This window comes from Heterocephalus glaber, unplaced genomic scaffold (assembly GCF_053883595.1).
Source record: "Heterocephalus glaber isolate CG9 unplaced genomic scaffold, H.glaber_assembly_v1.0 deba00000347, whole genome shotgun sequence".
NCBI lineage: Eukaryota > Metazoa > Chordata > Mammalia > Rodentia > Bathyergidae > Heterocephalus > Heterocephalus glaber.
Window position 1 is genome coordinate 62,252,647 of NW_028258143.1, and position 10,369 is coordinate 62,263,015.

A 10,369-nucleotide genomic window follows, 5' to 3' on the forward strand; every position below is an offset into this window, starting at 1 on the left:
TCAATAGATACATTTATTAATTGCAAATATTTAAATATCATTAAAGTTTGCCAAATTTCTCATATATCTTGTTTGTGTTAGCATTTGTTGTTAGGTTGAAGCATAGGGACATTCTTGGGCAAAAAGGCAGCTCTGACTGAGGATACATATGGGTTCTTTAGCTCATGGTTTCTGCAAACTAGGGAAAACCACACTGCAGTGTGTGCTAGGGTAGAGGCAGCGAGGCTTGGGAGGACTGAACTTTTTCTAAGATGGGTCCTGAAACAGGTTTCTTTTTTTTTTTGTATATCCTTTTATTGGTACATTTTAGGTGTACAACATAATGACATTCATCATTGGAAATTTACACCTTTACATACTCTCTTGGTTTTTATTTTTTCCCCCTTCCCCTGCCCTCCCTTCAACCCCTCCACCCCCCCCATTTACAAAGACTTTGTTTCCATTCTTCCATTTTCTCATATTAATTCCATTCCCTTCTTTCCTTTCCCCTCCCACTTCCCCTTCCCCTTCCCCTTTGCCCCTTTTCTTCCTATTTCTCATTATCTATTATACCTTTTAGTCCTTATTTACACTTTCAGTTTCTCACACTAGAGAAACTATTCGGTATTTACACATGTGTGTCCTTGAAACAGGTTTCTTTGGAGCTTTTTGGTCACATCGTAAGTTATCAGGTTGTTTCTTGGTTAATCAGTGTAAGACATTTTATTAATTTACACTGTCTCTTCCTAGTTGTTCTTATCAGTACTTGTTGAGTCTTCCAGAAGCAGTTTTTGTAATACAATTTGAAGTGGAATTTAAGTAGTTGGATTTTCTGTTAATGAAAGCAGCAATTGTGTTCCCAGTACTTCAGAAACATCTTTCAAACTACAGATGTACCTCCATCTTGTGGTGACTTGTCAGAAGTGTCCAAAATGGAAAGGTTTTAGAGTACACTAAAAACAGAAGCTTTAAAAAAATTAAGATAAAAATGAAGTGCTCAGCGCCTGCCTCACAAGTGCAAGGTCCCGAGTTCGATTCCTGGTACCAAAAAAATAAAATAAAATTTAAAAATGAAGTGCTGTATTTAAGCTTTTGGGAATATTGACGTCTTTTTAATATCTTTGTTCCTTCCTGATTTTCCTGAGGCTTGACTTAAGCCTTATTGTACATATTTACTTTTATTGTAAAGGATCAAAAATGTTTCTAGGAAATAATGGGCAGAGAGATATGTGAATCGTTTTTTTTTTTTTAATTTTCTTTTGAATAGAATAAAAGGAATATTGACCTTGATGAATTGAAACATGGAACTATTGATTTATATCATTGATTTAAAAAGTAGAAATAACTAAGATCCAAGGAGATAACCATTCAGTTTTTCAAATAGCTGTGCTGTAGTCTACATGACCTGCAGAAAAGAGCATAGATTGTATATACCTGTAATTTCATCTGTCAGTATTTGGAAATCTTCATTGAGCAGCAATTCAGGCAATATTTATTGAGCTCCTAAAATATTCTAGGGCCTTGAGATATATCATAGAAATAAAGACAGCTCCTCACTCATGTGGAGCTAATATTCCAGGAGAAAGAATAGCAATAGAAAATAATCATAGTGATAGATTAAGTTAGAGAGTTATAGGTGCTGTGAGAAAGAAATGATCAGAAATGGTGGACTATTAAGTAAGCCCCTCATGGTAGGCCTTATTGAGGAGTTGAGGTCTGAACAAAGATTTTCAGGGTGATGGGGTGCTTAGCAGAGTGGAAGGAGGAAAGTACATTCCAGGCAGCAGGAACATTAAAGCCAAAGCCAAAAGTTTGGCTGGTGTATTCCAGGAATACCACGGAAAAGGCTAGAGTTGAATAAGCAAGGGTGGTAGTGGTTTAAAAAAAGCAATCAGAGGTAGTGGAAATGCAAATCACATAGGATCTTCCAATCTAGACTTTTATAAGGACTTTGGTTTTATACTTTATGGTAGGCAGAATAATAGCCTCAGATATGTCAGTGATGTAAATCCTACAATCTGCAGATTTGTTACATGGTGAAGAAGGGTTGTGTAGAATTGATTAAGGGTATGCACCTTGAGATGGGGAGATTATCTTGGATTATTCAGGTGGGCCTAATTTAATCATAGTAGCCCTAAACATGGACCCCACTTCTAGACCCTCAATAGAGCCTCTAGAATGAGAATGACTCTCTACTAATAGGAAACAGAGACATCAGGCTGCAAATTGCAAGAAACTGACTTCTGCCAATAACCTGAATGAGCAAGGAAATTGAATTCTCCTTTCATCTTCAAAAAGGAATATATCTTTGCTGACTTCCTGATTTTGGAAATCAACCTGATTTCTTACCCAGGGAACTGTAAGATAATAAATTTGCACTGTTTAAGCCACTAATTGTGGTATTCCTTTATGGCAGTAATAGGTAACTAATACATTCAGTGAATCAGGATGCTGCTATATACTTTTGAGAACAGGAGTATCTTGGTAAGACTTTGTTATGTAAATTTCTGTGGTGACTACAGTGGTTTTCACAATATCTAGTGTAAATAACTGTTAGCTTCAGTAGTACAAAGTGGAGTAGTTTATATCCTTGATATTAGACACTATATTTTGAAAAGCCCTTTATACTTTCTGGATTACAGCATCACTATATATAATTTTCTAGGAAATTCAAATTAATATGCTCTAGAAAAATTAAATGAATTTAGAGTTAAATTCTTACAGAGAAAAAGACACCAATCAGTAGCAAGCTAAACCTGAACTGTATCTGAACCCAATTCTAATCCTCCACTTGCTTTTTATTTTCCTCCTCAAATGACTTTGTTTTAAAACCAAAGTTGCTAAAAATTAGGAATAAAAAGCTCATATTCCAGTGTTTAAAATGTGGATGTATTTTCCATATCATTACTCTTTGGCTGCCTGAGGCAGTGGCAACACATGAGTTTTATGAATCAATCATCAGTAAGTAACTTAAATTTATATACAATAGCTCCTCAATAAAATCTAGCTCCATTTGAAGCCATGGCTTTCAGCTCTGGGTTGACAAGTTCCTTCAGCCTTGATTAAGAAGGTGTAACTATAGAGAATATGACAAAAGAAAACTATTAACATGCAGAAAAATGAAAAAATGGGACCTTGCAATTTCTAAATGTTCTTAAAAAGGAGTTTCGTCAAAACCATATATATATATATTCAGTACATTGTACACACTGTGTAAGATACTATATACTATATACATAATGTAAAAAGTACACATAGGTATCAACATAAGTTGACAAAACTCTATGTTATCTTATCCAAAGAAACTCAGAAAAAAAAAGCATTTAGAATTGCAGAGCAATTCAGGGAGCACCGATTCCAGTAAAAACCAGGATGTGTCTTTCTAGGAAATGGTTTAGAAGGTCCCTTTAAGGGTGCAGAGAGAAGTTTATGCAGGTTGTTTGTCAAGAATTATGGTTGGAGGGTGAATTTACTTTATAGCTTATCGATCCAACACAGGCCAGCTCAGACTATATCGCTGTTTTAGGAAAGTGTTTATACAATCTTCAGGATATTCTTTTCAGCAAAGTTCAAAGAGTGACTACCACAAGGCAGAGTCCGGGTTACTGTCAACTTTCCTTTTCAATTAACAGGCCATTAATTAAAAAAAACCCCATTTAAGTGATAGAACTTCTAATATGTAAGCATATCTGGGCATGGTGGTGCATACCTATATTTCCAGGACTTGGGAGACTGAGATAGGAGGATCACAACTTGGAGGTTATCCTTGGCTACATAGTGAGTTTGAAGCTAGTCTAGACTAAAAGAAACCCTGTCTCAAAAAGCCAAAAACAAATTTAACAAAGCAAGCATTTTTAGGAAGAAATTCCCATACTTTGGAGAGGAAACATGCAATCTTTCCTCGTGGTGAAATGTGGGCACTGTAGACACACTGCATTCACAATCCTTCCTAAACTGAAAAAACTGAAGTTATCTAAGATTAAATTCACTTAGCCAATATAAATTGTGCCAAACATTAGGGCAACTGGGTTTCCAAGTGTCAAGAAAACTTGTTGACATCAAATCACTAACTTAATGCTGTTATTATAACAGTAAGTTTGCATTCCTACTGATGCCACAACCCAAATGCAGCATTGTCATTGTTTTAAGTTAAAACATTTGAAACATTAATGATTAATATTATGATTAGGAAAGAAAAGTTAGTACTATATAGAACTGAGACCCAAGGAAACTGAAGGCCTGTAAAATGTAGTAAGCGAATTTAAAAGGAGTTAAGAGGTTATCACTCTGGGAATTTGTTGGGCGACCTAAATTCTTTATTGTACTTAGTCCAGTCAGAGTGAGAACATTCTGCTTCTACAAATCAAATAAGACTTCATTAGGCTGCCCATTTAATTCCAATCTAGGGATAGCATGATAAATTAACTCTTCTAAAGATATTTATGTATATCAGTCCATTCTGATTCATGGTTCAGTGCTGCTATCCATTATTGTATCATATCAACCAGGTCAGACATGCTGTCCTCACAGAATTCAGAGTCCAGTTTGATGACAGCAGTTTCCTGTCTTTCCTGGTCTGCAGATAACAGGTACCACAGAGTGTTAATGATGCTGGGACTCCCTTCATGGAAATATATCTTGCAACTTTGCTCAGAGACTTTAAGGGCATATAGTTGGGGTAGATGAGCTGGTGTTATATGATGAGTTCCCCTCAGCTTTTGGAGCTCTTCCTCTGCAGATGCTAGAGTTCGGGGGCCTGGTGGGAGTGTCAATGTGAAATAATTCAGCTCTAAAGGGAATAAAATAGTGTATTCTGAGCCAAACATGAGTGACCATGGCCTGTGAAGACAGATTCAGGTTGCCCTGAATGACATCTTCCACCGTGGAAGAGGTTACATGAACTTTTAAAGTCACAGAGCAAAGGAAAGTCATGCATCATTGTGTTTACCAAATACATCATAGGGAACATCTTGTAGGGAGGCTATGGCAAGGCCAGCAAGTGTCTTGTTAGGATTCAGATGTTTTCTCATAGCATTCTTAGCTTTAGGGTTGGTGGAGGCTTCAGGTTTGCCAAGCTTAACTGTACATTCCAACAGTTATCCAGTAGTCATGAGAATGTTAGGTCAGATACAGAGATTGATAGAAAATGGCTATTAAAAGAGACTAAGGAAAGCCCAAGATGACTTTGGCACTTGATCTGCAATAATCCATCTCTCTACAGTCATCATGTTCTAGGCAGCTGTGGTGAGACAGTCTGCAGGGTTCTTTAGAGAAGGTCAGTTCCTTTGTCATTGGTGCTCATCTCGGCAGCACATATATTAACATTGGAACCACACAGAGAGGATTAGCATGGGCCCTGCTCAAGGGTAATCCACAATTTCTTCATCATACCCCAGAAACAATGGCTATCATAAAAAATCTAATAACAAATGCTGATGAGGATGTGGGGGAAAAGGAACTCTTCTACATTGTTGGAGGGAATGTAAATCGGCGTGGAGATTTCTTGAAACACTAAAAATAGAAATTCCATTTGACCCAGTTATCCTTCTTCTAGGTATCTTCCCCCGCAGAGTTTAAGTCATCAGATTACAGGGATATATGCATATCCATGCTTTTAGCAGCACCGTTTGTAATAGCTAGATTTCAGAAACAGTGTATATGTCCATCAACAGATGAATAAATAAATGTATTTATACACAATGGAATACTACTCTGCCATAAAGAAAGGCTTGAGGCATCAGTAGACACACAAGCTTAACTATTGCATGGTTTCTCTTAAATGAGAAACTCAAAATATATACATATATAAATAAAGAGCAAAACAGAGGATAGAGAAATGAGAGGTAGGGAGAAGTTCAAGTAATTCCCCAAATTCTCTTCCATTGTTTCAGAAATATTTCAATATTTACACCCATTTGTTTTATTTGTACCACTGGTTTCTCTTAGTTCACTGAAAAGAAAGTTTTGTATTATTATCAGTTTGTTTCTCTTTTGTAAGAGAGTCTTTTTTGTCTATGGCTTGTACTCTGAGTAACATTTTGACCATTCTTTTAAGATTATGGTGCACAGTGCATTAACCATTGTTTCTCTCTTAATTTGTTATGGAATTGTTTTTTGTTGTTTATGGAAGTAAGAAGAGTGGTTTTTATATCTTCTGTGTTACTATCTGTGTATTACATTAAAACAAAAAAACAGAGCCACTGATAACTTTTCAGGGTGACTGTGAAATCAGACATTTTTCATGCTAATAGAGACCTTCTTTGCTTTTCCACTCTGTTCTTAGAGTGTAGAGAGGAGTGTGTCAGACACTACAGCACATGTGATGATAGTATCTTCTGGGTGGCGAAGGGAATGAGTGCCTGTGTATTCTTGGGTTTTGAATTTGGAGGGGGAGGTCTTAATAATTTTTAAGAGGGTTAAGAGTTTGAGCACTAGTGCCCTTTAATGCCTCAAGGAAGTTCTGGTATTTCAACTATGTTTAGTGTATTGCATTGGTTTCACAGATTTTCTTTGTCTTTGTATCCAATTTAATTAATTTCTCCTCTAATATTTGTGGCATGATTCCTTCTGTTTAATTTAGATTTAATTTGAGGTTTTTCTTAGTTTCTTTTAGAGTTGTAAGACTGCTTAACATGAGCTGTATCTTCTTAACAGTTTAAGTATGCAATACATTATTGCTGAGTATAGGTACAAGGTTTGCAGCATATGTTTAGAGCTTATTCATCTTATGTGATTGAAGTTTTATATCTGTCTATCAGTAACTGTTTTCCCCTCCAACTAACCTCTGGTAACCGCTAATTCCATTCTTTGATTTTGTGAATTCGAACTATTTTAGATACCTCATATCAGTGGAATTATCTGATACTGTTATTTGTGTGGTTTATTTCATTTAGTGTAATGTCCTGAAGGTTCATTTGTGTTGTCACTTATTACAGACTTTTTTTCTTTTCTTTTTTGAGGGAGAAGGTTGAGACGGGGTCTTGCTATGTAGTTCAGGCTGGCCTTGAACTCACAGCGATCCTCCTTGCCTCAGCCTCCTGAGTGCTAGGATTACAGGTATATGCCACCAATGCATGGCTTTTAACCTAAATACCCTGAATACATTCTATTGTTTCTACGTACAACATTTTTAAAATTTATATGTTGATGGACATTTAAATTCTTTCCATATCAACTATTGTGGAAATTTCAGTGCTACAAAGAACATGAAAGTGCTAATATCTCTTTGATATCCTGATTTCAATTTTGTTTTGTTTAGGTGGGATTGCTGGATCATGCAGTAATTCTATTTTTATTTTTCAGGAACTTCCATACTGGTTTCCTTAGCAGCTGCACCATTTTGCATCCCTACCAACAGTATGTGAGGGTTCTGATGGCCCCAGATCTTCACCAAGACTTGCTTACTTTACTTGTCTTTCTCTTTTTTTCTTTTTGGTACCAGAGATCGAACTGGGGTCCTTACACTTGCGCAGCAGGCGGCGAAACCACTGAGCTAAATCCCCGGCCCTTTCTCTTTTTGACAATAACTATCCTTCAGCTAATTGGCTGAGTTGATCCCTCATTCCAAAATGCAATTTCAATTTGCACTACTCTGGTATTAGTTGATGATATTTTTTCATGTACTTGCTGGGCATTTGTATGTCTTATTTGGAGGAATGTGTATGTTCAAGGCCTCGGCCCATTTTTGTTGGATTGCTGGGCTTTCTTTTCTTTGTTCTTCTTTCTTTTTTTGGTAGCAAGTTATGAGCTCTTCTTATACTTTGGAGATTAGCCCCTGATTAGTATATGGCTTGCAAATACTTTGTCATTATATAGGTTTCCATTTTTACTCCAGTGATTTTTTTTTTTTTTTTTTTTTGGTGCAGAAACTTTTCAGCTTGATAATCCCATAGTCTTGTTTGCTTTTACTGCTGTGCTTTTGGTGTCATATCCGATGTCATTTGTGATGTCATTTCCCCATTGTGTATTTTTGGCAGGCTTGTCAAAAATTAGTTGACTAAAATGCTCTGATTTATTTCTAGGCTCTCTATTATATTGCATTAATCTATTGGTCTGTTTTTATGCCAGTAACACACTATTTTGATTACTACAGCTTCATAATATATATTTGAGGCAGGCGGTGGAACCACTGAGCTAAATCCCTGGACATAATATATATTTTGAAAGCAGGAAGTGTAATGCCTGTAGCTTTGTTCATTTCTTAGGATTGATTGGCTATTTGTAATCTTTTTGAATTGCCATATGAATTGTGGAATTCTTTGTTCTATTATTGTGAAATGATGACTTGGAAATTTTGAATTAATTGTATTGAATCTGGAGATTACTTAGGGTAGCATAGACATTCTAAAAACATGAAGTTTTCTAATCTATGACCACAGAATGTCTTCCCATTTGTGGTATCATGTTTCTTTCATCAGTGTTTTTTAGTTTTCAGTATTAAATCGTTCACCTCTTTTGTTTCTGAGTATGCCTAAGTATTTTATTCCTAAGGGTTTTTTTTAATGGTGCTTGGGATTGCTTTTCTATTCTCCTTTTCAGGCAGTTTGTTAATGTATAGAAATGCAACTTACTTTTGTATGCTGATTTTGTATTTTTCAACTTTACTGACTTCATTTATTAGTGCATGGCATGTAGTAAATACTGTGCCAGTCAGTGTTAAGTAAGCTACTGTTGGTATTGTTAAATGTAGACTTCCTATTATTAGTGGGAATTACAGGGCTTATTCATCTTTTTGTCTAATAATTTTATTAATGCATATTAATATGCAGAATAGTGGGTTTCATTGTGAAATTTTTCCTACATGATGTATAACATACTTTCATCATAGTCACCTGTGCACTGTCCTTTCTTCCATCTGCTTCTCACTTTCCTTGGCCCCCTTCTTCTTCTTTAATAGTTTCCCTTCTACTTTTATGTTATTTTTTTCCACTGAGATTCTTCTCTTTTTGAGTCTGGCTTAATTTTCTTAACCAGATACTGCCCAGTTTCAACCATTTCCCCAAAAGTGAGTGACACCCATTTTGCATGTATACCACATCTTTTTTTTTTTTTCGGTACTGGGGATCGAGCACAGGACCTTGCGTTTGGGAGGCAGGCACGGGACCTATACCACATTTTCTTTATCCATGGGTGGCACCTTGGCTAGTACTATAACTCAGGTGTTGTGAATAGTAACATGACAAATATGATTATGTAAGTATCTCTATAGTATGCTCACTTTGGTTTCTTTAGTTATATGCTGACAAGTGATATTCCTGAGTCATATGGCTGTTCTATTGTTAGGTTCTTGAGAAGCCACCATGCTGATTTCCATGATAATTGTACCAATTTATCTTCTCACCAACAACATACAAAGATTCCTTTAACCTGTATTTATTATTTTTGTGTTCTTGACAATAGCCACTCTGACTGGGCTGAGATGGAATCTCAGTGTAGTTTTGATTTGGATTTCCCTGATGGCTAAAGGTGTTGAACACTGTTTCAGATAATTATTGGTTATTTGTACTTCTTTTAAAAAATATCTGTTCAGTTTATTTTGCACTTATTGGTTGAATTACTTGTTCCTTTGGTTAAGTTTCTTGAGTTCTTTAATACTAATCCTCTGTCAGAAAAGTAGATGCAAAAGATTTTCTTCCATCTGATAAGTTCTCTCTTCACTGTGCTATTTCCTTTCCTGTGCAGAAACTTTTAAATTTGATACAATCTCATATTCCTCCTATTATTTTCTGAGCTGCTGAAGTCCTGTCCAGGAAAATGTTGCCTTTGCCTGTATTTCAAAATGTTTCCAGGTGGGTCAGGGATTTAGCTAAGTGGTTCTGCCGCCTGCCTTGCAAACACAAGGACCCGAGTTCGATCCCCAGTACCAAAAAACAAACAAAATGTTTCCAGGGCTGGGGATTTTGAGCTCAGTGGCACCGCACCTGCCTTGCAAACACAAGGTCCTCATTTCGATCCCCAGTACCAAAAAAAGAAAGTTTCCCCATGTTTTCTTGTAGTTTCAGTTTCACATCTTGTATTATGGTCTTTGATCTACTTTGACTTGATTTTGTGTGAATTAAGAGACAGGGATCTAGTTTCGGTCTTCTACATGTGGATAACCAGTTTCCCCACATTATTTGTAAAAATTCAGTCTTTTCTAAAGTATGTTTTGGCATCTTTGTCAAGTGTGAAGGTCACATGGGAAGAATGAGGCCTAATTGGCCTCTTCAGTGAGCACTGCGAAGAGGGCATGTAAGCTTGCTAACACGCTTCAGGGAGAAGTGAAAACACCTGACGTTAAGCTGTTTACCTGAAGTACCATGCAGGGTGAGAGACAGATGAATCCTGTTCTCTAATTGCTTGTGCCTGTGTCTGAGTGAATAAAGCCAAGGTGCACCAGTTCCTTGGGGCT

At 36.5% G+C, this 10,369-nt stretch overlaps 1 non-coding gene across 1 annotated transcript; it reads left to right on the forward strand.

The window, feature by feature from the left end:
- The first annotated feature begins 5,273 nt into the window (after positions 1 to 5,273).
- Positions 5,274 to 5,380, forward strand: LOC147829989 (U6 spliceosomal RNA). Its single transcript, XR_015447513.1, has one exon. It is a non-coding gene; the product is annotated as a U6 spliceosomal RNA (small nuclear RNA).
- The last annotated feature ends 4,989 nt before the right edge of the window (positions 5,381 to 10,369 follow it).